Source organism: Sarcophilus harrisii, chromosome 3 (assembly GCF_902635505.1).
Source record: "Sarcophilus harrisii chromosome 3, mSarHar1.11, whole genome shotgun sequence".
NCBI classification, from domain to species: domain Eukaryota; kingdom Metazoa; phylum Chordata; class Mammalia; order Dasyuromorphia; family Dasyuridae; genus Sarcophilus; species Sarcophilus harrisii.
Genome location: NC_045428.1, coordinates 23,096,776 through 23,119,711, shown reverse-complemented (window position 1 = coordinate 23,119,711; position 22,936 = coordinate 23,096,776).

Sequence of the window (22,936 nt, the reverse complement as noted above, 5' to 3'; positions counted from 1 at the left end):
AACATGAGAGGCCCATGCTTATATGCCTGCAGTCTCACAGATTTCATAAGCACAAATGATCAGTAGGGATTCAGCAGAGCTTCAGAAAGAGATAACTGAAAGAAGTGGAGAGAGTGTTTGTAATGTCAGTCTTTACCTAAGGATTCTCTTTATTTTATTCTGGTAGAAGGAAATGAAGAGAGAGCAAAGAAAATGAAAACTACCAATAATAGAAGTTATGGAAGAAAAATGGAATATTGGAAGAATTTTCTAATATTGCAGTATAGAGATTTACATTCTTAGGATGATTTTCATGATTCATATCTCATTCTATAACTTCATCTCATTAAATGCATAAAAGACATCATAGTATATCATTAAACTTGGGTCTAGAAAAACCATGTTCAGGAACTGCTTGATTGTATACTAATAATATGTTTTGTGCAGATTACTTATGCTCTTGTGTTATTTTCCTCATTTGTAAGATACACACTCTTCTTAACTAAAGATTGTTGTGAAAATCCAATGAGATAATTCACTCACTGTAAGATGTAAGTATACTCTATTGCCAAAGAGAGGACCTTCCATTCATGTAGTTGGTCAAGAAAAAATAGTGAGAAGCATTGAAAATTATTGTTCACAGTCAATATTAATGTATTTTTCATGTGGAGAGGTGGAAGATGGATCAATTGACTCAATCAATCAATTCATTCCACTTTGCTTTTGTGACAAGATGCTATGTCCTATGCCTTAGTCGGGTAAGAGCAATTAATCAATCAAAATTATGAACTATGTATGAACAAAGTCTAGAATTTTCTATTCAATCTGACAATCAGAGTTTAGAGTAAGAGGAAAAAGTCCATGATCAGTTTTTAAGTCCTTGAAATCTATTAGACAAAAAGAAGTGGCTTTGTTGAGGAAATGCACTAGTGTTGGAATAGAAACTCAGAAACATGATGGGTTTTGTATAAAATTGATGAGTTTAGAATTCAGGGATTGAAATATCTAACATTTTTGGGTATGACCTTTTCAACTCTCATATCTCCCTCTCATGTCTCTGGTACCTGCTCCATTCCTTGGTCTGAGTAGGATCTAATGAACTTCAGAGGAAATGAGGATAAAGAAATTTCAAGGGCAGCTAGGTGGCACAGTGTATACAGCATCAGCCCTGAAGTCAGAAGGACCTGAGTTCAAATATGGTCTCAGACACTTAACTCTTCCTAGCTATGTTACCCTGGGTAAGTCACTTAAACCCAATTGTCTCAACAAAAGAAAAGAAAAGAAATTTCATTAACATCTTAACAGTATCTCTGAGATAAAAGTAGTTAGTAACAATTTTTCTGAGGCGGAAAACAAATCAATCTGAGGACAGACAGCTTTCAGATGCAATAAGAAGCCCAGGAGAAATGTTACATCATGGCTGAAAAGAATTTAATGAGTACCTCCAGAAAGTGGAGAAAATAACTTTCAGTAAGCTGATACTGTGAATTACCCCTTTGCCCCAAATACTCACTTTTACCTAGCTCCTGTATGTACTGATATGCAAGTATGTTACAGACTTTTGCCAGAATTTTTTGTTGTTGTTGTTGTTGTTTGCTTTGTTTTGTTTTGTTTTGTTTTTTTACCAATTGTCATCACAATACATTTTAGCAATTACTCCTTATTAATGAGTAATTAGTATGGGTGACTAACTGATTATAGTTGCCAATCCTGAGAGGTAGCCCAATGGTAGAGATTCATAAACTATAGAATATTAAAAGTATCAGAAAGATACTTCCTAAATTCTCAGGGTTATCCAGGAAGAACTTGAGAGATGATGTATCTACTAATTTCTGGACATTCAACTACTATAAAGTTTTGAAGAGCATTTCTCAGATTGTCCTAGATTTCATTTTCATTATGAGCACTTCATTCACTGTTCCTTTATACTTATCAGTACTTTGGGAAATGATTCATTTTTTTTTTAAAGAAAACTTTTCTAAAGAAAAATCTAAGAAGCCATCTTTGCTTTTCCTCATCCTTAGGAACATTCAATTACAAGGGTATTTTGTATGTTAGAATTGATTTCTAATAAAATGAGAATTGAAAAAGACTTCCATAATTACATGGGGAGACATATTTATCTGAATCCTTTAAGATGAATTAATTTTCTTCATAATTATAAAATATCCTAATCATTGCTATAGTGAAGATTCAGGTGACCCAAAATGAAAGAGAATATGTAGATTGCAGAATATGCCTAAGGGAGACTTGACCTTGAATAATGGCACAGAATGAGCACACCTTCTCTGGGGTCTTTGTCCTCTGAAGGAAAAGGCATTCAAAGATTTTTGAAAGTTAGGTTGACTAATTCCTATTGCTGCTTGTCAACCTGTGCTACGTTATTTCTCACTTTCCCCTATTTATCTCTAATTGTAATTTGTTATATCATTTCTACTTTAAAGAGAAACTGAGATGCAAGAGACAGGTCTCTGGCTAAATTGAAACTATTTAAATTGGCTTTAAAGTATCCAATAAAAGCTTGAAGCCATTGTTAATCCCCAGTGATCAGCCCATCAATGTTTTGGCACATTGATATATTTATAAAAAATTTTAATTCTCTTTGTCCAGTTTTGCCTCATTAATCAGGGTGAAAAGCCTAAATGAAGAATTTTCTTTTCAACAATAGTTCTGGATCTTTGGATGACATGATCTGCCAAGTTCACCCAAGCAATTGCCTCATTACCACTGGTAATTTACCTTAAATAAAATTGAAACTGATTTCTTAATTTGCTTTCAAAAAAATCTGTTGCCTATCTGAGGATTCTCTTTGATGAAAATGGCAAATAGGTATCCCATGACTAATCATTTTGACCATTCCTATTATCTTACAGTAAAATATCATCATGCCTCCTTATGGCATGATAAGGGAAGAATAGCCTGGACTCAGTGACTTTTTGTAAGTGAGGTTAAAATATAAGGCATGGGGAATCATCCCCTAAAAAGATTTTTTGGTTTGTTTGAGAATGAAGAGTGACAATAAAAAAGGAATGTAAATAAAGTGGAAGCAAAAAAGAAAAGTCTCAAATCTTGGTGGCAGGGGAGGTTAGAAGGCAATTAAGGACAGACTAGGATGGTAGAAGTGAAACAGAAAGAAAGTGATCAAGAAATTTTAGGGTCATTACAAAGGGAATAACAACAATAATTGTTGAATAAATGGCTATTAGATTACAGGAAACAGAGGAATCCAAATTTTCAAACTTGATTGATTAGAATAATGATAGCCCATGGACAAGGAAAGGGAAACAAGGTCAGAAAGTGGTTGGGAAAGTAGATGAGAGTTCCAGCTCAGACCAACAGTCATCTTAATTTGAAATGTCCCAAAAGCATCTAGAGATCTAGGACTTGAGTAGAGCACCTCAACTGAGTCATCTATTTATATTACACTTTTGCCAAATAAAGGTAGTTTTAAACTGGATGAGACACAATTAATGACTAAATATGAAAAGTTCATCTATGTCTTTATCAATTGGCCTTCTTTATCATTAACTAAAGTTTCTTCTCATATAATCTCTTTTCTTCTTTGAAACCATTTGTAAAGAAAGAACAGCTGTTAATCCAACCAAACAATGAATAAATATTTGTTAAGTAGCTAATACCTATGAGGCATTCTTGAAAGATTTAGTAATTAAAAAAAAACACTTTTTTAAAAAATGGAAATGAAGTTTATACTATGTAGAGGATTGCAAAATGCATTGTATAATTACACATAAGAAAAAATATCTATTGTTCCTCCTTTGGGAATTTCAGTGTGATCTCCCTCTCTATCTCCCCTTTTCCCCCTCACTGTCTGTCTCTGACTGTATATCTCTGTCTCTATGTTTCTTTATCTGTCTTTCTCTTTGTCTCTGTCTCTCTCTTTATTTCTCTCTTTCTTTATCTTTCTTTTCTCTCTTTTTCTTTCACATGCATACACATTCTGACTGTCACCAACAGAACACATCATATACCTTATCTTTGTTTTTTTTAATCTCAACTAAAAAAAAAAAAAAACCTTCCATTTATCGCTATGACTGAGTCTATTATTTAAATCTTGCTCTAAGTGGTTGGCATTGATGAAATCCTGAACTTTCACTGCTATTTCTATCACCCCAGCAAAGCAATCCCAAGAGGAATCATTATCTCTCCCCTTTTATTAGAGTAGCATATACCAATAGCTATGAAATAGAGAATGTTACAAATTTCTCTTTGTGTGGCCATGATTTGCATTTTTTATCTTTGCACACATGAATGTTGATAGATTGATTAAGAGTAGACAAGACAACATAACTTAATTCAAGAAGTAGAGCGGTACAATGGTCAAAACTTTGCCATGTAAGAGGCTATCTCTGAGAGAGATTACCTGGGCAAATTTTGGCAAGTATATTCTCCACTTGGGGTCTCAGTTTCATCATCTATTTTATGGGTGGTTGTCACTAAGCCTTTCTCAGCTCTGATATACAAAGCATTACTCGAATAGGTTCAAATTTGAAGCCAGAGTTCTCCAGCATAAAACATAATACATGCAAAATAGCTTATCTAATTGTGCTCTAGAGGCTGGATCTCTTACTATTAAGGGACTGCTCTGGAAGGTCAGTCACTGCAGGAAGAATCTGGGCTAAACTCTGAGTAATGATATAAGCAAAGTCTTCAAAGTGCCAGAAAAAAGTGGAATGAAAAGGATCTCAAACCCACAGAGATTAAAGTAAGTTTGAGTAATTAAGCCTAAAGAAAATTGGCTATGTGCCCTCTTGGGCTTGCATTATTCAGAGGTGAAAAGAAGATGCCTTAACAGTACAAATAATATTATGAGAAAAAAAAGAATTTAGGCTTTTGAATGGCATTATTCTCTGAGATAGCATTTATCCCCCTTTTTAACTACTTACATAATCTCTAAAGTAAAGATTCTTAACATTGTGAGTGTGATTGCTCTTGCAGTATTGTAAAGCATATAGACCCATTTTCAGAGAATTTTTGTTTCAAATTCATAGTTTAAGAAATTTTATATTTTAATTGGAGATGAGTGAAAATTCTTCTATGAACCCCAGGTCAAGAACCCCTGCTTTAAAAACATAAGTTGCAGTACCATTGCTAATATATGTAGCCAAGGAAATAAGCAAGCATGACACTAAGCCCTGGGACTATAAAAACAAGCCAAAAACACTATCTCTGCTCTCAGTCAACTTAAATTCACCCTAATAGGGAAGGAAACATATAATAGCTATCTGGGGAAAAAGTCAGAGTACAAGAACATGGACAGAGTGACAAATTCAAGAGAGTTGGGAATGAGTGGAGGGAGGCAACAGAGAATGAAAAAATTAATAGAGGCTTCATGAAGAACTCACCTATGGGAGAAATGGATTGGAAGGGAACAGGAACCTTTCAGAGTGAAGCTGGTTCATGATGGATAAGTCCAGGGAATCAGGAGTGGTAGGTACCTAGAAAGAAGCAGGGAGTTTCATAATGAGACTTCCCTATATCAATGACATTGTAGTAAAATAAAATAAACAGGTTAAAAAAAAACTGATTTAGTCAAGTAGATATTTTACTTCAAGGAGTAATAATTTCATCAGTGGGTAGTCTCTCCACTACTACAGATAATGATCTCATGAGTTATGAAATATATCCTCGGGAATAGCTGAGGTTGAAAAATGCAATAGACTGTAGCCAACACAATGATGAGCCTTTCCAAATTTAGCCAAGTTATTTCTCAGACTTCAAATACAACATTTATTAGTGGGCTTCTACTTGGAACCTTTACCTTCCAAGGCTCCACTGATAAAACCTTTAAGGAGCCAAGGTCAATTCCATGCCATAAGATATTTTCAAAGGGATTATCTCTAATAATGTAATCCTAAGAGGGCATGTCCACCAAAAAGTAATTATTTGAAACCAACTTTCCATTTTTCATAGAATTCTTTCTTCATCTTCCTAGTATATTGAAAAGCTTATTATTAAATTCATGGTAAAAATCATAATATATATACACATATATATACATGTATATGTATGTATGTATACATACTTTTATATGTGTGTTAGAGGAAGAAGGGGAGAAGAGAGAAGTTTAAATACAGGTTGTGAAGGGTTTTGAATAATAGAAGAATTGAGAAGTTTTAACTTATTCTTAAGACAATATGGAGCCCTTAATGCATTTTTTTTCTACTAAGACAACAAAATTCAAAACCATTTTCACAAAATAAAACAAATTCTAGACTAAATAAGCTTATGTAATGTTCAAGTAAAGATGTACCATAAATAATATCACAGATAGGGCAAAAAGGTCATAAAGGTTAAATTTTGTACCCAAAAAGATATCTAATGCCATGCACTAGAAATAATTCCTGAGAGAGAAAAGTACAGGAAGAAAAGAATGAAAGGCTAATGAGGTGAGTTTTATAATTCACCGAAAAGTTTAAATCAAGGGAATGTAGAGCCAACAATTGAAATTGAAAATTAGCAATCAGAGTAAAAGTAGAATCGTAATATAGTAATAAACAAAAGAAAGAAGGACAATTCCTGAAGGTCAGAAATGTCTAAATAAGGGGGAAACATCAAGGGAGTAAAAGAACTGAGAAGTAATTGTGCATTTGGATAGGAGATAGTTGTGCTTAGAATTTCACTGAAGTGTTGGGGTCACTAGTAGGCAGGCAGTCAAATAAAAAGAACAAATAGGAAATAGATTCCTAGGGAGTAGTCTTTTCAAGGATATTGTGAAAGGGAGAAGGAGAAAATAATTTAAAAGGAATCAAACTTTTTCACTTAAGATGAAAGAAGAAAAAATATTGAGGTGGTTGTTAATAGGATTCAGATTATTCTCTATGATGACTTGCATATTGAACAATATCAAGAAAAACAACATTAACTGGAAAATCATGTGGGCTGGTCATCTATTAAGAATGGGAAACAATAGCTGGACAGTACAAGTTGTACAATTGTGCCCCTGGGATACACATAAATGGGCTTAGTGGAAGGCCTCCAACATTTGAGGAACACTCTGTAAGATAAAAACAGAAAAAAAAAGGTAAGGCAGATCACAAACAAGAATCAGAGACTAAAAATCTAAGGGCAAGTTTAAATTTGTATTAGTGAAGAAAGTGTCCACAATAATGAAATGAAGATTTTTGAAAAAATATCAAACCAGGGAGGGACAGGGAAACTGTGTATATCCCTAAGAAAGGGGAAAGGCATCAGAAGGCAAAGAGTGAACAAATATACTAAAGGAAAAAAAAATTGGAACCAAATGCCCTAAGCAGATAACAAGGAATAAGATGCTAAATTAGGGTGTGATTGGATTTAGACAGAAGGAATAAATCCTCTTTGGGTTTTGTTTTGTTTTTACATAAGAAAATGAAGAAAGATGGTAAAACAGGCATTTATTGAGGTTAAAGTGGGGAGGGAGAGACAAGAAAGTCTAAGTCAAGGTGGCTTGAGCTTGGTGAAATGAAAAGTTAAGAATTACTTAGAAGTCATGTGGCAGATTCAGGGCTTACAAGAGAATTTATGCTTTGAAAATTGACAAACACAACAAATTAAAGCTTTGTCTTTTTAACTATCTAGATTTAGAAAGTAAGAAAGAAAATTATAATAATGAAGGTATAACAAATCTATGTCATGAAAATATCTTTTATTTTCCTTTTGAAGAGCTGATTATTAAATATTTAACATTGCAAAGCTCTGTATATGAGAAAGAAAAGATAGTGAGAGACAAGTTCTAGAGGACTTAATATAGCTCTAGAGGGAGCTGATGGGTGGTCAATAAAAACAATACCGAAGAACATTAAGGAGTTAAGTTGGAGGCAGCCAAGGATATTCCATTTTGTCCAGCAAGAACAGATGATCTCAGTACAAGATGGAAAAAGGAGATAGAAAGTAGAGATGGTTTAGTACTAGCGATCAGTATTCCATGTTTACTGGAAAATCAGAGACTAACAATGCACAGGATATTGAAGAGGGCAACACTGATATGGCCCTCCCTGCTCCTGTATGAAGATATTCCATTTTGTGCAGTAAATGAATAATGGCTGAAATGAAATAGAAGGATTGATAAGAGTAAAGAGAGAAACTATGATGGGTAACAAATAAATATAAGATCAAGTAAAAGGAAAATACGGAGATTTGTGGTTATAAAGCTTAAAGTTTGAATAGTGTCCTGTGATAGTGAGAAGCACAATGTGACTAAGTTAGTCTGTGGGACTATATGGGGAATATGGATGGAGGTAAGGAGATTCAAAGTTATTCAATGAATATGCAAAGCACTTTGCAGAATTAAATGATATCAAAAACAAACATTGGTTAGATATTACTGACCATATTACTTTCTTGTTCAAGAAGTTTTAAAGGTTTCTACTGTCTCTCAGGCAAAATACAAACTCAGCTATTTGGCCTTTTAAATTCTTAACAATCTGGATCCAGTGCATTTTTCAAGGATGACTGCATATTACTCTCTGCCATGCTTCAGTTAAATGAGCCTATTTGATCTAGGCAACATTCCATCTACCACCTCCATGCCTCTTGGGAAAATGTTCCAGCTCATTCAACACACACATACACACTTATGTATATGTATATTTGCATAGAGATATGTGTACATATTTGCATGTAAGAATATATTGATATTTAGATACATGTATGTATCTTGTTATTTATGTATCTGTTAATATGACATAAAATAAATGTGTATGATATAAAGTCTAAGCTTGTTAATGACAGATTTTCTCTCTCTGTCTCTCTCTCTCTCATTGTTCTGTGTCTCAATCTGTCTATGTCTTTATCTGACTCCCCTAACAGCATATGAAATATAGTAAATAATTAATAAATATATATTAATGAATTGAAACAAGGTCCACTCATTAGAATTCAAAGTTTTTAATAGATTAATCTTGCTTATCTGGATAGGAAAGCAACAATTTCCTAACAAGGAAATGGAAAGAAAAAACTCATCCTAAATGATCAAAAAAAGACTGCTGATAGTTTTCTAGACATGTAGAGCAAAAAGGAAATAGAGTTTAGGAAACAGTATCAAGAAAGTTCTTTTGAGGAGAAATCATTTTATCATTAGTCATGAGAATTTCCATAAAGAAATCAGTTTGTATTCACCCAAAATTAACTCAGTCTCCAATATTTTTTCATCTATTCTATAAGATGCTACCTCATGTTAACAGAAATTATAGCATCAGCATCTCATTTGATTGAGTCTTTACTAAATGGTAAAAGTCTTAAGAGTGTTCCATTTTTTTTTTTTTTTTTTTTGCCATGTTTGGCAGGATCAAATGAGATATGTGAATTGCTTTGCAAACCTTACAGCTTCATCTAAGTGCTGGTGGTAACAATGATGATAATAATAGTGATGCTGATTTTGATTGTCATGGTGATGCTTCAGAATATTATGGCTGGTCTTTTACATTCATCCAAACGCAGTGTAGCAACAATAAGTGCTATTGTTTTACCTATTTTATAAATGAGGCTCAGAAATGTTCAATGAATGGCCAGGATAATAAGGCCAGCAAGGACCGGAGATCAGATTCAAACTCATTTCTTCCTTCTGAATCCATCATTTTATGTTAGGCTACCTAATATAACCAAACATAGACACTACAAAGGAAGAGTTTCAGGAGGAGGGCAATATGGGTAAAACCTCTAATCTAAATTGAGAGCCAAACCAGGTTGTCCTTTATAAAATGGTGGTAGATCATAGAACTGTGTTCCTCTTACTCACACTACTAAAACTAAGGTGTTTGCCAGAATCTGCTTTTATGAATAAGAGATTAATGCTTAGCAGCAATGAAGTGCAAATAAGCAATTAATGTTCTAAAAAATCTTAAAATACAGTTTGTTTGCTTAAGTAAGTCAAATATGCCTCCTGAAAATATGTTTATACTAAGTATTAATTGGCTTGCCAACTCTTTCTTCATGGATAGTGAAGAGATAAACTTCAGTCCAGCCCCAGTGGGATGATTATAATTACAAATTAATCCAGTCTAAATGAAAGGTTTGGTTGTATGTAGATTCTTTTTCAATCAATAAAGCATTGGGACTTTGCCTCCAGGCCTAAAGCACATTAACACCATCGCCATCTACAGGTATAAGAAAAGACCAGAAATGAATAATTGTAAAACCTACTAAGATTATTTTGCTTAACTGTCATAGAAAGATCCCTGTTAGAATCTGTATGTACTAGTTATCACAGATCACTAAACACAAACATCTAAAATGTCTATGTATCTTAAAAAATTAGTGAGGATGACAATAACAATAAAGTATTTTCTAAACTTTGTGGTTAGCAAAGCGTTTAATGCAAACATCTATATTATGTTATAATATATACATATGTGTGTATATTATAGATTTTAAGCAAATGAAAGCTATACAGGGAAGTTCTAAAATTACAGTAGTGAAATCTCTATATTGTCTTAATTCCCCATTAAAAAAAACTCAGCAAATGACAATTGTCTACTACTATTTTCATCATCATGCTGGTTCAGCAGCTGTTAAGACACATAATGTTTTAGTTCACATAGTACTCTATTCTAGACTTTTCCCTCTAATGAACTTATAGTGTTCTATAACATGGTAGTGTACATCTTTATTTATATCAGTCAACAGCATTCAAAAAACCATGTATTAAGTGCTTTATTTAGATTTTTTTAAAACTAGATGAAAGAAGAGATTTTTTTTGCCTCAGTTGCTATATCTCCTTAATCACTGAGAATACTGCCTCAGTCAAACTGAGACCTACTGAAGACTTTAGCTTAAAAAAGTCAAGGACTCCCATTGCATCCAGGGCCACGTGGAGTTGTCTTGATCTATATCTAACCACTGGACCCAATCATTATGGCTCTAGAGGCAAGTGACTTTGCATAGCCCTCTCTCACTTAAATCCAATTCACATGAATATCATGGCAATAACTCTGATATCATGGACAAACAGAGAAGGAAGAACAAAGAGAAACAACAACAATTAAGTGTTTGACAAAGGACTGATGTTTCAAAAAGCTTTGGAAATATGAAGAAAGGCAAAAACAGGGTCCTTGTCTTTGAGGAGAATATATTCTTTGGGGGAGACAACAGGAAAAAAAAAAAAAAAAAAAAACAATTGTTCCTATAAGCTATAATCTGTGTCAGTGAAAGGTAACATCAGAGGAAAACCACAGCCTAGTACAAAAGGCTGAATTTGAGTTGTCTTGAAGGAATCCCGAGTAGCTTGGAAGTATGGGTGAGAATGTTTAAAACCTGTGGTTACAGAGAAAAAGCAAAAGAGATGAAGGTAATATGTAAAAATATATATCAAAGATGGTAGTATAACTGGATCAGAAAATCTACTAGAAGGAGTAAAGTGTAAGTAAAGGGAGAAGGTAGAAAGAAGTCACATTAGGAAGGCTTAAAAAAACTAAACAGAAAGGTTTAGAGTTAGTTCTACAGGTAATGGGGGGGATCTCTGGAGTTTTTTCCCTAGAGGAGTGACATGGTCATACCTACACTTTCAGAAAATTGATTATGTGACTGAGTGAAAGATGGGAGTAGAACAGGGAGACACTTGAGAAAGGGTGACCAAAAAATCTATTACAAAAGTTCAGAAATGAGGCAATAAGTTCTTTGTGAGTAGTGAGAAGGGCAAATGTCAAGAGTTCTGAATATTGAAATAACAAAACTTGACAGCAAATCGGATTTGTACTGTGAATGCTCACAGAGTCAAGTACTAGGACTATGTTGTGAGTCTGAGTGCCTAAGAGAATTGTGTACTTGACAGTAATAGGGGAACTCAGAAAAGGAGTACATGTGGGGCAAAGGTAATGAGTTCTACTGAACATGCTGAGTTCAAGATCTCTACAGGACATCCACATTGAGAAATCCAGGAAGCAGCTGACAATTCAAGAGTGGAGTTCAAGTCTGAGCCCTAAAATTCCCATCAAATTTGCTGTTGTGGTTGGTTGTTTATTTATTTGTTGTTCGTTGTCATTTATGTCTCAGAGGTTTTCAAAGTGTTTTCCTCACAACTAGTCCAAGAAATATATAATGCACATATTAATTTTCTCATTTTAAATATGTATGTTGCATCTTGAGAATTTAAAAGGCTTGGCTAAGGACACATTGCCATTGATTATCTTAGGCAAGGTTCACAAGCAGGCCTTAATATTCAGAGGCTACCTATTAAATCCTAAGCTTTTAAAAGTCAAAATCTTGCCTTATTTAAGCTTTATACCTCATTTCTCTACTTACTACAAGCTCTATAGATAGCCAGTGCTTAAGAAATTGTCACTCTCCATTTACCTTGTCTACTTTTAATAGATCATGTTAATAAAGTAAGCCCATTGGTGGGCTTGTTTTTAGTTGAAGTATCAAATGAAGTATCAAATAAAAGCAAGAATAAAAATTTAAGAAGCAAGAATAAAATTTAGCATTTAGATTCATTTTGATAAAAAATTCATCTCAATGCACAGCTCTGTTAGAAAACCTCCTTAAATAAAAAAAATAATAATAATCAGTGTCATCAAAAATGGCTGTTTGGAGAATGAGCAGAAAGAAGACTAAATAATGTGATAACTTTGAGAATCATCACAAAAACAATATTTAAGCCCATCTGAAGGCATGTGACTATACTATTTATCAGATTGCATTGGCAACAATGACCTTCCTGTCAAATTACGAGACATCAATAGAATACTCGTTGGTGCTCATAGACAAAAAATCTCAGTCTATACTACTGGGGTCTAGGTGAGGTTTAAGATGAAAAGAGTATAGTAGCCAGACACCAGTAAGCTCAAATTTTTTAAAAAATATATCATTTTCAGTCTACATCAGTGATTAGCATTCTATGCCCTATGGGCAAGATTTGACCTGGAACTTACTTTTGTATTACCAAGAGCAAAGAATCATTTTTAAAGATATTTAATAAAATTTTGCTGTATTTTGATTTTTTAAATAGCTTTTAGGAATATACTGTAATACTCAGCAGATCAAATTTGTCTATTAGGGCAATGGTTTGACAACTCTTGTCTAGATTAGTTACTTGGAATTTTTGGCCAAGTCCTTTCACAAAGAGAAAGAAGTATATGTGATGACTACATTGACTGATAGTGATGATTACAATAACTAATAAATATTCATGACTGCAGCCTGTAACTTAAAAAAAACTATATAAATTTCTGCTTTTAGCATTCTATGAACTTTTTGTGATTGGTAAATATACCAATATTTGGTAAATTGGTAAATATTTGTAAATATTGGTGAATATACCAAGTTATTTGTGGTTTGCTTACCTTAAGACTTCTGCATTTTTAAGAGGATCCCTTTTCATTTATTACTTCATTATAAAACCATGCAGTCTCTAACATCTTTGGGTCATTCACACTCAATATTATGCCTGATTCTACTTTTTCCCTGCGTTGTATTAAATGTGGATCTGTATTTACCTGAAACAGAGCAAAATGAGGGAACTAGGATGAAAAGACAGAGGAAATGTGGCTTGAAGTGATCTTATATAAATGAGTATGTATGACCAATAAATAACAGAGTATGTTTAGTGTAAGGCTTTATCTTACATAATGTCTCTAAACCTTGAAATTCCAAATATAACAAATTCATTTTTTTAATGATAGTAGATTCCTAAGTAGATTTTGTATGAGAAATATGAGTGATGAAAGCAGAAGTCACTAGTGAGAAGGAAAAGTATTCAAGTTCAAATATTATAACATGTTGAGTTCTGGAAAGTATAATCTGGAATGTAACAGAGACATATGGGAGGGAACACTTTGAGCTGGAACCTGCAGAGAAGCATCAGAGCTAATAATAATAGTAACAAGAATGACAATAGCTAATGATTCCTATCTGAGAACAGAGAAACACAAGTCTGGCCTTTACATTCTGACCCAGGAATATGAATAGCAGGTGTATCATCATCATCATTTTCATTTTAACACCTAACCCATAATTAGAAAGGATTACTAAGGGGATACTGTGATCTGAAATGTGTTCTCAGACTTTGGAGAATGAACATCATGCCCAAGTATGCAAATGACAATATGTTAGTATGTCAAGGATCCATGATTTAGTCAGTATTGGGACCCCCCTTCATCAACACAGATGGCAACCCCTATATGCCTCATTAAACAGTTTTTGTGAGTTGTGGTGGCCAAAAAATTCATCATCTTTTGGCCATGTGATGATGAGTTGTTCCTTATTTAGCTAAGTTGGTCCTCAAGGAAGTCAGCCATGATTTGGAGTCTTGCCAGGTTGGAAAGAATTGCAGTGAGTGAACATGGTTTTTGATAGCCCAAGACTGTGTTGTTTTCTTGGTGAAACCCAAAAGGAACCCTTTGTGATTATTTCATTCATGTGCTTTGAATTCACCCTAGAGCCAAATGTGACTTTTAAACAAATATTAATTTAACAAAAGTTGCTGTTATTATAAACATGACTTGATTTTAAACTTGCTATAGAAAGATCAACTTCATTTTTATTAGTGTTGAAAATGTGGATATGGATATATAGGTGGGAAGGAGCAAAAGTATTTCACACACAGAGACATGAGTTCATCAATATAATGAATTCCTAGGATATAATTCCTTCTACCAATTCAGGTCAAAACCCGTTCTCCATCTAATTGTCTTAGGAACACTTCTATTCTCTTTCAAGTTTTTTATATTCATAGTTGTTTATAGAAATTTTTTAAAAATTCCTAAAAGAAGATCAAATCTACTAGTGAAACGGAAGAATCCCAATTGCTTTTCAATACAGAGTTCTAGATAAAATGTTTAATCTGCAGTTAATCAGACCTTTTTTGAAGTATCATCACCTCAGACACTTACTGGCTTTAAGTATGGACAATTAATGAGTCTATTTTAACTATAATTACCACATCAATAAAAGAGAGGAAGGATATTTGTAGGACTTACCTCATAGACTTGTTTTGAGAATCAAAAGGCAATGGAAATAGATATTGCAAAGTAAACTTTCAAGTATCATAATCTTATTACTATCTTATTTACTATCATATTACTAATCATATCTTATTACTATAGTCATTTGCTATTTTTCCATCCTATAAAATTATTTGATATGCATTCTAATTTTTAAGTCTTCTCAAATTAATGCCTTTATCAAGCACCTAGATTACATGGAAAATAATCGTTTTTGAGAAGATATAAATATATAATAGTTTCTACCCTTATAAAAGTTCAGTAGAAATATCAATACCATTCAGGTCTTTTACTTCTAAGATATAGGTGTGTGTTCATGCAGGAAGCATTCAATAGCACTGTGTGAATGTGGGTGTAGGTGTGTGTGGGTGTGTGTGGGTGGGTGGGTGTGTTTGTGTGTATACTTATACAAATCCAAAAGGCCAAGTTAAACGTGAAATTTTCACGTACTCATGTAGTTTCATTTCTTTCTGAAATTCCATTTGTCATTCATTTATAATTTTTTATGATGTGACTGAGATAGCTAGTGGTAAGACAATATAAATAGGCCAACAAAAAAAGAAGGAAGGAGAAAGAGAAAAACAGAAAGAGACAGAGACACAGAGAGAGAGGAAAGGAAGGAAGAGAGAAAAGGAAGGGGAGAAGAAGAGAAAAAGCTGCTCAGTACAACATAAAATTCATTTAGAGCCAAAGGGTCTCGGTTTAAATTAACATTGTTCCACTTGTAGTTATGTGACCTTGGATAAGACACAACCATATTGGATCTCAGTTTCCTTAACAGCCAAATGAGAGATTTCAAATGCATATCCTTTCAGGTACTTTCTAGATTTAAATGTATGATGTTATGATTTGAGAAGTTTAAAAATTATATTTATACTATATACCTTCCACATAATATTTTCAAAAGCTTATGAAACAGGAGATGAGTTCATCTCTTAGAAATATAATGCCAAGAAATTAAATATATTTCTATGAAAAAGTAGTTTTGATGCAAAAAGTATAGTCTCTCATTTGTCCTAGATCATATTGATCAGGCAGGATGTGAAATGAACTGAGATTCTATACTCAGGGATGAAGCTCCAAGTGTTTTTGACCGTCTGAATCTAGGTATATTGAAGTCAAGTGGTCAAAACCAGAATAAAAAGCAATATGAGGTGTAATTTTTTTGTACTTTTGTGGCCAAATAAATGCTGAAGGAAACTTCCTTTGGTTAGCCTTGATGCTGTGGTTTATATGATTGCATAGGTAAGTGTTACACACAAGAACGCTTTTAAATAATAGATTTCGAGTGGTTAGCCCAAACTATTAAGTCAATATGTCCATAAGAGTAAAAAACAAACAAAATGAAAAAGAAAAAAATAGAGGTTCTTTAAAAATTATTGTGGGAACTCTACTTCTAGAAAAACTCAGGTAGTCACCAAACGTTTATTGAGCATCTTCTGTGTGCTAGGCACTGTTCTAAGCACTGAGGATGCCAAAAAAAAAAAAAAAAAAAAAAAAAAAAAAAAAAAAAAAAGACAATCCCTGATCTTTAGGAATTCAGTCTAATGAGAGAGACAACAACAAATAGGATACAGACAAGCTCTACAATATTAATTGGGGATAATCTTGGAGAAAAGAAATCAGCATTGAGGAAATGGCTTCTTACAGAATGAGGGATTTTATTTGGGATCCAACAGGTGAAAAATAAAAGAGAAAGCATTGTATATATATGTGTATATATATATATATATATATATATATATATATATATATATGATAGCCAGTGAGACTATATAAGCTTCAAGAAATAAATTGTTTTAATTGAGGAGGCAAGAGCAAAATATTGCATCATAGAATTCTGCAATTATTTTCATTTTCCTTCAGCTGTTCTATTTGTTTAGTATCATGAATACCACTTCCTGTGTACTCTCAGTGAATGAGTACACTACTTACTGCTCACATAGACACATGTATCTTGTGTCCTCTCCAAATAGATTATAAGCTCCTTGTGAGCAAAATCTTTTTTCTATATTTTTATTTGTATACCCAGTGCTGTGCACAATACCTCGCACATAATTGGTGCTTAATAAGTGTTTATTCCATATTAGCTATTATATGGCGCTTGATTGTATAGTGGATAAAGCACTTAGCCTGGTCAGGAAGCCCTGAGTTCAAATTCTGACCTCAGATACTGACTAGCTTGTGTTAGTCCCTTAATTTCTATTTACTTGTTTCTTCATATGTAAAATGGGGATAAATCCCAGGATTGTTGTGGAGATCTAATAAGATACTTATTATTAAGTGCTTGGTACATTTTAGCAATATAGAAATTTTAGCTATTATTATTATTGTTATAAATAATGCATAAAAGGTAGCTGAAAATAAGGAAGAGGGTGGGGGGAAAAGAGGAGGAGGTGAATGTACCCAGAGCTTTTGTCCTAAAAGTTGTAAAGTCAGGTCTGTAGGCTAGAGAAGAATGAAGACAGAGCTGCCTTAGGTACCCCCTTTCAAGTGAAGTTTTTGAGAGGAATTAGTCAATGAGAGGAAGAAGTCTCAAAGGTAAAGCTTAGTTACAATGGTAAGATAGATTGAATTTCCAAGATGGAAAAGTTTCTGGGGATTATAGAGAAAGTCACAGAGGAAAATGGGAAGTATTATAAATTTAAAATGATGCCTAACAGGAAATAATTTAAAGAATTCACAGTAGTTGTAGTTCTGGAAAGTTCTTTTGAAGAATTTCCAGTACAACTAGAAATCATATATTTCAATACAAAAACATAATCAATGCAAAATCTTTTATATGTTAAAAATACACTTTCCCTCCCCTCTAAAATTTTAGCAAAATTTCCAAAAATAAACTTGAAATACTCTTGAAATATTAAAATCTCTAAAAAAGAACTTATAATAATAGCTAATAGCTAGCATTTTAGTGCTTTAAGGATTGTGATATGCTCCACAAATATTACCTAGTTTCTTTATTTCATATTAATTTCTCATTATGAAAGATAGGTAGATAGTATTATTTCCATTTTACAGTTGATGAAATGGAGGCATATAAAGGTAATGCCCAGACAAACTCTCTGAAGGATCTCGGTACCAGCCCGAGTTCTTGATCTTAAAAGAGGAATAAAGAGGTGGGACTCATGTGAATGGTGAAACTTGGAGTCCATTTATTCCAAATTCTCTCAGCCTTATATACCCTAATACCCTAACATAACTATAGCATACTATGCATGCACTAACTATATACTGCGGGATCTTATAGACAACTTGCTATTGTGTATAGATGACTCTTTGCCATTTGGTATAACTGTGCTTTCATTACAACACTAGTTATCACTGACTTCTCAGGAAGGCTGAGAGCTCCCCTTATTTGGGGAGTTGAACCAGACTTTGTCAGCAGAGTTCCTTTTACTGGACTAAAGGGTCTTATATCTTGCCCGGGGTTCCCCATTATCTATGTCCCTCTACAGATAATGGCTAAGTGATTTTTCCAATCACAATAATAATAATTGCTGTGGAATTTGAACTCAGGGCTTCCTGACTTCACTTCTAACACTCAACCAACTACCACATTCAGTTGCGTCTTTCCAAATATTTCCATGTGATACCCCATTTAGGGAAGCACAGTTTAGTGATAAGATTTGAAGGCAGTTCAGATCCTGTCTGAGACTCTTACATGCATGACCATGGGCAAGAAATTTTATTTAGCCTTTAAATAAAAGAGCAATATGAAATACACTAGTAAAGTGTCATGATGATAAAATGAGTTCACTTATGTAGGGCATTTTGTAAAACTTTAAGCTACATATTTATTGTTGTTGTTCTTATTTAATCATTTTGTATCTATCTGTGACCCCATTTGGAGTTTTCTTGGTAAAGGTAGTGGAGTGGTTTTCCATTTCCTTCTCCATCTCATTTTACACATGAGGAAACTAGCAGAAAGGTTACATGAATTACCCAGAGTCACACCTATAGTAAGGAAATCCCTAGATCCAGATTTGAACTCAGGAGGATTAACTTCCTAACTTCAGGTCTGGTGTTCTACCTAATTGTACTTAAGTTCCATAAAAATATCGGGTATCTTATTAAGTAATGAAACTTAATATTCCTGTGCTTATATAAGCAGTAATAAAAGCACAAGTTTGAAAAGGAAAAAATATGAGTTAAAATACTATTTACATATATATATGCATATAGCTATAGATAGATGTGGATATAGAGATAGATAGACAGACAGATAGATATATAGATGGATGGATGGATATGACCTTGAATAAATCACTTCACTAAGAAACTCAGTTTCCTCATTTCAAATGAAGGATTTAGATCTGAAGACATCTAAGGTATTTTTCAATTCTAACTCCATGCAAATATTTTCTATAATCAACCAATCTTTGGATTTTCAACCCAAATTCTTGAACTCTGATGGTTGCGACATCTTAGAAAGACACCTATTATTCCCATTAAATCATGGGAAATGATTTCATTTCTCCCTTTAAACGAAATATATTTCTAATAGAGACCAAAGAAATAGTCCTTATTCTCTATTACTCTCATACCACCCAAAGTTAGCTTTTTTTTGTAAGAAGGACTCTATATCCAAAGGTGGTTTCCCTCAAAGAGAACTTCTACTCTAATTAAGTAATTAATGGGAGTACATAAAAATCTGATTTATGTAATGCCTCCAGGGACAAGGATAAAGTGTGGATAGATTTTATGAATAGGACAGGCAAGTGTTTTAGAGATTTGGAGTTTTGGGTTAGCCATAAAAGTTTTAACAAGAGAGAGTCTAATCTAATAGCTTTTAAAGTTTATGGTAAATTTATTAGATATATTTGTATTTTTAGATTTTTAAATTTTTTGTATTTATTAGATGTATTTGTATTTTTTTTTTTTTTTTGGTCTGGATTGCCAAAAATGAGGAGAAAATCATTTTGAGACTCTATAAGCCTTATTTTCTATTTTTCACAGCTTTGACACTTGGTGGGAGTATTTTGGGGTTTTTTTTGTTGTTTTTTGTGTGTTTTTCACAAAGCCACATTCTAATGTCCATTTATATTATAGTCATCTATCAACTTAAATGATTCTGGGTTTTTTGCCCTTTTAAGTTCTATTTTTTAAATTTTAACTGATAATAGCCTTTGAAGTATAAGGCTACATAGTATCATATCCCATTTAATATGAGATTATTATTAAGATGAGTATTTTTATTTCATTTATTGAAACAAACTACTGTCTTTTTTATTTTAGAGGTAGCAGTATTCACTAAGATATTTTTGTTAACTATCTTGTCCTCTTCCTATCACATATCATAAATCACTCTTTTTCTCTGCTCTTACTCTTTTTAAAAATATCTACCATTTATACTTCGAGAAACCTAGAGAATCAACTAAAATACTACTAGAAACAATCCACAATTTTAGCAAAGTTTCAGAATACAAAATAAATTCACATAACTAATCAGCAGTTTTTTACATTACCAACAAAATCCAGCAGCAAGTGATACCAAAAGAAATTCCAATCAAAATAACTGTTGATAGTATAAAATATTTGGGAATCTATATGCTAAGGGAAAGTCAGGAACTATATGAACACAACTACAAAACACTTTCCTCACAAAGAAAGTCATATCTGATCAGTTGGGAAAAAATCAAGTGCTTGTGGGTAAGCCAAGAGAATATAATTAAGATGACAAGACTACCTAAAGTAATCGACTTTTTTAGTGCCATATCAATCAAATTCCCAAGAAATTATTTTATAGATCTAGGAAAAAAATAAGAATAAAGTTCATCTGGAAGAACAAAAGGTCAAGATTTCAAGAGAATTAATGAAAAAAAAAAAAGCCAATAAAGGAGGCTTAGCTGTGCCAGACATAAAACTATATTATAAAGCGGTGGTTCATACTGACCAAGAAATAGAGTAGTTGATCAGTAGAATAGGTTAGGATCCAAGCCAAAATAGTCAATAACTATAGCAATCTAATGTTTGACAGATCCATAGACCCTAGTTTTGGCAATAATAATTCACTATTTGACAAAACTGCCTGGAAAATTGGAAACTAGTATGGAAGAAACTACGCATTGACCCACACCTAACACCACATACCAAGATAAGGTCACAAGTGATTCATGATTTAGACAGAAAGAGTAGTATTATAAGCAAATTAGAAGAACATAGGATAGTTTACCTCTCAGATCTTTGGAGAAGGAAGGAATGTGTGTCCAAAGAACAACTGGAATTCATAATTGAACACCAAGTAGATAATGTTGATTATATTAAGTTAAAAAGTTTTTGTACAAACAAAACCAATGCAGACAAGATCAGAAAGGAAGCAATAACTTGAGAAAACAGTTTTACATTTAAGGGTTCTGATAAAGGCCTCATTTCTAAAATATATGAAGAACTGACTCAAATTTATAAGAATTCAAGCCATTTTCCAATTGACAAATGGTCAAAGGATATGAACAGACAATTTTCAGATGAAGAAATTAAAACCATTTCAATGGTTTTCATGGTAATCAATCATATGAAAAGGTGCTCTAAATCACTATTGATCAGAGAAATGCAAATTAAGACAACTCTGAGATACCATTACATACCTCTCAGATTGGCTAAGATGACAGGAAAAGATAATGACAAATGTTGAAGTAGATGTGGGAAAACTGGGACACTAATACATTGTTGGTGGAACTTTGAATGGATCCAGCCATTCTGGAGAGCAGTTTGGAACTATGTTCAAAAAGTTCTCAAACTGTGCATACCCTTTGATCCAGCAGTGTTTCTATTGGACTTGTATCCCAAAGAGATCATAAAGGAAGGAAAGGGATCCACTAAATGTTTGTGGCAATCCTTTTTGTAGTGACAAGAAACTGGAAACTAAGTGAATGCCCATCAGTTGGAGAATGGCTGAATAAGTTATGGTATATGAATGTTATAGAATAGTATTGTTCTATAAGAAATGACCAACAGGATGATTACAGAGAGGCCTGGAGAGACTTACATGATCTGATGCTAAGTGAAATGAGCAGAACCAGGAGATCACTGTACACGGCAACATCAATATTATATGATGATTAATTCTGATGAACATGATTCTTTCCAACAATTAGTTGATTGAAGCCGGTTCCAATTGTTTAGTGATGAAGCAAGCCATCACACTCGGAGAGAGGACTTTGGGAACAGAATGTGAATCACAACATAAAATTATCATTCTCTTTGTTGTTGTTCTCTTGCATTTTATTTTCTTACTCACTTTCCTTTTTGATCTGATTTTTTCTTGTGCAGCAAGAGTATTGTATAAATATGTTTACACATTTTAACATGTTTAACATACATTGGATTGCTTGCCATCTAGGAGAGGGGATGGGGGGAAGGAGGGGAAAATCTGAAACACAAGGCTATGCAAAGGTCAATGTTGAAAAATTATCCAAGCATATGTTTTGAAAATAAAAAGCTTTAAAAGTTAAAACAACAACTATAACAAACAAAAACACTCATGGTGCATAAAAAAACAACAACAAAACAAATAAACACACAAAAAAAAATCTACTGTTGTTTTCTTCCAGTCTTCAGAATTTTTTTCCTATTACTCTAGGGTAAAAAACATCTCTTTATTGACATTTAAAGCCCATCACAATGTGATTCCAATCTATCTTTCCAGAGTGATTGCAAATTGATCTCTCATACATAATTTAGCCAAATTTGTCATTCCAATATTTTCCATATATAAAAGCCAAGTTCTTGCTTCTTTGTCTCTAGAGGTTGTGCCCCTACATCCATAATTCACTTTTTTGTCATTTAAGCTTGAAGACATTTTTCTCTCCTCTAAAGCCAGTTCAACTTTTCCTACTTCCTCCAATGTGTGTTTTCCTTAACCCTTAAAATTTTTACTTTTTATTTACTCTTTATATATTTTTATTCACTCATTTATGTTAATAGTTCCTTTTTGAATGAGCTCCATGAGAGCAGCCATCACTTCACTTTTGTCTTTCTAACTAGAGCACTGGGCAGAGTATGGCACCCAGGATAGGGGTTCA